This window comes from Tupaia chinensis, unplaced genomic scaffold, assembly GCF_000334495.1.
Source record: "Tupaia chinensis unplaced genomic scaffold, TupChi_1.0 Scaffold000127_2, whole genome shotgun sequence".
NCBI lineage: Eukaryota > Metazoa > Chordata > Mammalia > Scandentia > Tupaiidae > Tupaia > Tupaia belangeri.
In genome coordinates this window covers 2,072,882-2,076,920 of record NW_006159596.1, presented here as the reverse complement: position 1 = coordinate 2,076,920, position 4,039 = coordinate 2,072,882, and the positions used below count along the sequence as shown (strand labels likewise).

Sequence of the window (4,039 nt, the reverse complement as noted above, 5' to 3'; positions counted from 1 at the left end):
ATATATATGTGTGTGTGTGTGTGTGTGTATATATGTATATATATGTATACACACACACATGTATTCATTGGCTGTCTGCTAATGAATCTACCAGCAGATGCATTGCCTGATGTGGTACCTGATCTGCTAGAATGGGTGGCCTTTTCATCTCCTACAAGATGGGAGCAAAACATTTAGCTAATCCAAGCACTTACATGTAATTCACAATGTATTCATACTTATTTACATATATTCCAATAAATATAAACTTCTCTAAAGGAAGAGAGAGCACTAAGTGAGAACATCAATCAGAGATCTGGGCCAGCCAGTGCCATGGAGGTTAGGTGGCTGGATCCCACATGGCCAATTGCTCACTTCAAGTCTGGGCCTGGCAGCTTAAGAAACATGCAGGGCAAGTGTGTGTGTGTGTGTGTGTGCCCAAAATCCCAAAAGGAGGGAGAAATGAAGGAGAAAGGATTGTGGTGAGACCATCCCCCAGGGGAATTGGGGGTGGGACAATGGGGGGGTTTCCTTCTTACTTTCTCTTTCTCCCTTCCTCTCTATTCTCTATCTCTCTCTGTTGTCGTTCTCCAGTGAACATGGCCTCTGGCAATTAAAAAAAATTTTTTTAAAGAGTCCTAATGTATCAATAAGCTGAGGGATCACTTAAAGTTTCCTGGGGAAAGTTGGGACCAGCGGATGGTGAATGCTTGTGTCACTGGACTCTCACATAGTCAACTGCAGTTTAAGTCTTGGACCCAGTGGCTTAAAACTCACCCTGGGCTGTGTGTGTGTGCCCAAAATCCTGAGAAGAGAGAATGGAGAAGGGATTGTGGTGCGGCCATCCCCCCTGGGGGGTGATTTCTTGCTTTGTGTCGCTCTGGCGAGCACATGCACCCTATAGCAAAAATTCCTCTAAAGAAAAGAAACTGACGTTGAGCTTATACTTGAAGAATGATAAGGTGTTAATTGGATGAAGAACAAGTATTCAGGTGGGAGGAACACATTCAATTTCACAGAAATACTTCTACTGGTCCAAAAAAAAGGACATAATTGAACATGAAAAATACAATGCTTGACATTAAGAAGCAGTTGGAGAATATAAACTAGCATTCACATGAATCTGATGTGCCCTGGTTCTACTCTAAACTGGGGTATGCCTCCATTCTGCACCCTCCTCTCCCCTTAGCAACTTGCAAACACTGATCATGTCTAAGAAGAAGGCAGTACGAGAATGACAAGCAGACCTCATGGCTGGTTATTTTTAGCAGCTGAGAAGTGGCGCCCTCTCTGCTGCTCTAAAATGCCTTCAGAATTGTTCTTCTCCTAATGCACCTCTCACATGGAAAAAATAAAATAGAGAAAATTAAGTTTTTTGAATCTGAAGCACAAAGATTCTCCTTCTACAACTCATCTGCAGATTATTATTTTTAACCTTGATACAGCCTTGAATCTCAAATCAGATGGAAAGGCTTTATTATGCGAGCATTGTTAATTCAGTTCTAGAGAAAACAGCATGGATCTGCATGCATGCATGTGTGTGCGCGCGCACACACACACACACACACACACACACACACACACACTGAAGTTGCAACAGACATTGAGAAAACAGTCTGTCTAAGGCTCAGTCCTAATCCTCCTAAAAGAAAGAAATCCTGTTCAGACATCTCCAAAATGAAAATTTCTATAACCTCCCTAAGTCCTTCTTTTCAATGTTATAAATATTCAAGAATCCTTAATGAAAACTGGAGTTTTAGTTGACTTCCTTCTAATCAAATTGACCAGTCTTGTCACTTCTGTAGATATTCTGGAACTAAATATTGCAGCTTAATTTAAAAAGTGTAAAGCTATCATTTCCCCCAAAACTTTAATTACTACATTTGCTGTTGTATTTCTTATTTATACAGCACCAATAACAGTATGAAATTTTGAGGTAAATAGAACATAAAAAACAAACAAATGAACAAACACAAAGCCTTTTTGCTCTAAAGGAGTTATCAGCAAGCACCTCCTGATCTCCCTAAGGTATCCATTAAATGAGCTGAACAGTAAAGATGATAAAGTACCGGGGCTCTTAATTTATTCTATTCCATTAATTTCCCTCTGTAATGTCAGAGAAAACAAAACAAGAATTAAGTGTGAGAAATAATATAGCCAGGAAGGAGCATGGCAGTGTATGCACCTGGATTGTGGACATTTTCTTAATACAAATGATCTCTCCAGGACAGTGTGAAATTCCAGGATAGGGGCCAGCAGGTGACATGGTGGCTAAGGCACTGGGCTCCCATATGGCTGATTGCAGTTCAAGTCCCAGACCCAGTGGCTTTCTCTCTCTCTCTCTCTCTCTCTCTCTCTCTCTCTCTCTTCCTCTCTCTCTCTCTTTCTCTCTTTGGTATCCATAGTGAATAATAATAATAATTAATTAATTAAATTGAATAAATAGGGTTTTTTGGGTTTTTTGGAGAGGTTTTTTTTGCTATAGGGCACGTGTGCTCAAGAGAGACAGAGAGACAGAAAGCGAAAAATCACCCCCAGGGAGGATGTCAATTCCGCATTCCCTTCTCCTCCATTTTTCTCTCGGGATCTTGGGAATGCATGCACACGTACCCAGCTTGAGTTTAAGCCACTGGGTCCTGGACTCAAACTGCAGTTGACTACATGGGAGTCCAGTGACATAGCCATTACGCTTACTACTGGTCCCAAGTATTTAAAAATAAAAGAAAGGGCTTCCAGGATGATAAAAGTCCCTGTGCCATAGCTTTCACTCAGGTGTTAATGTGCATTGCAGACTTTTTGTTGTTGTCAAGGAGGGCAGGTATCAAAGTTGTATCCTAGCACCAATGTGCTTAAATCTGTAATTCTGGCATGCTGTCAGATGTTGTGATCCTCACTAGAAACATGGACTTGGGTTTAGGGTGTATCTCAGTGGAGCAGCAAAGATCTGGGGCTAGATTTTCCATTCTCTATATTGGATCCACTGGGGGGAATGAAAAGCACACTGGAAAGTGAATGTTGCAGTCTTCCTTTGCATAGACATGTGTACTATGAAGCTTCAGGTACTCCGCCTTTTGTGATACTCGTAGGTGTGCACGTAAGTGTGGATTGATGATACTGCATAATTAACCCTTTATGTCATGAATGTTTAAGATGTATCTGTCTCTTTCATGAGGGAGAATGACAGAGGTGAGGAGAGAGAGAGACAGGCACCACCAGAAGGATCTTGACAACAATCCACCTGCAGCCCCAGCCGGTCTAAATCGACACGCATGTGCCCAACATACCTAGGGAGGTCTCCAGACACGAACCTGGAATCTTCCCACATAGGTCAGCCTCGCAGAGCGTCATGTTTCATGCTGTGCCAGCGTCCTGCCCCGTCTCGAATTGTACATTAGTCCTTGACTGAAGTTAAAACCAGCAGACATGAACATGGTTACAGACTTGAAGGTCTGAGAAACCTTGAGTTACCAACATGAAATATCAAGGCTGTAAAGCACTGCATGAGCTATTTTGCTTGTTACGAAGATAAAATTCAAGGAAATATTTATGAATTAAATTCCTTGAGGATATTAAAAATATCACTCATAGTTGTGTGTGATGACGGTTCTATTTTATGAGATTTCTACCTTCTTTGTGCTTCATGGTTAAACTGAGTGTTTAAATTGTAGTTTGCTTCTAAGTAAAAGTGACCGAAGCAGCACTACCAACGATGGATAGAAAAGTCCCTCTGACTCAGGATTTCATATCCCGGTGGTCATTGTTCGCACAGGACCAAGTCAGATACGTGCATTTTGCTTTTCTGTGTTGTGGGCTGAATAGTCATGTCTCCCCAGTATTCATATATTGAAACTATAGCCCTGTATGTGATGGTATTAGGGGACCTTTGAGAACTTTGGGAAGTCATTAAACTTAGATGAGGTCAGGGCCAGGAGGTGGCATGGTGGTCAAGGTGCTGGACTCCCACATGGCCAACTGCAGTTCAAATCCTGGACCTGGCGGCTTCCTTTCGCTCTCTCTCTCTCTCTCTCTCTCTCTCTGGGGTGTGCACACATGCTCTATA

General features: G+C 42.0%; 1 long non-coding RNA gene across 1 annotated transcript in view; it reads right to left on the bottom strand.

Moving 5' to 3' along the window:
- LOC102475743 (uncharacterized) overlaps positions 1-3,346 on the bottom strand; it is a 14,409-nt gene extending 11,063 nt beyond the window's left edge. Inside the window, exon 1 of the long non-coding RNA XR_003548774.1 lies at positions 3,264-3,346. This is a non-coding gene — a long non-coding RNA (uncharacterized LOC102475743). The remainder of the gene's footprint in view (positions 1-3,263) is intronic.
- Positions 3,347-4,039: the final 693 nt, after the last annotated feature.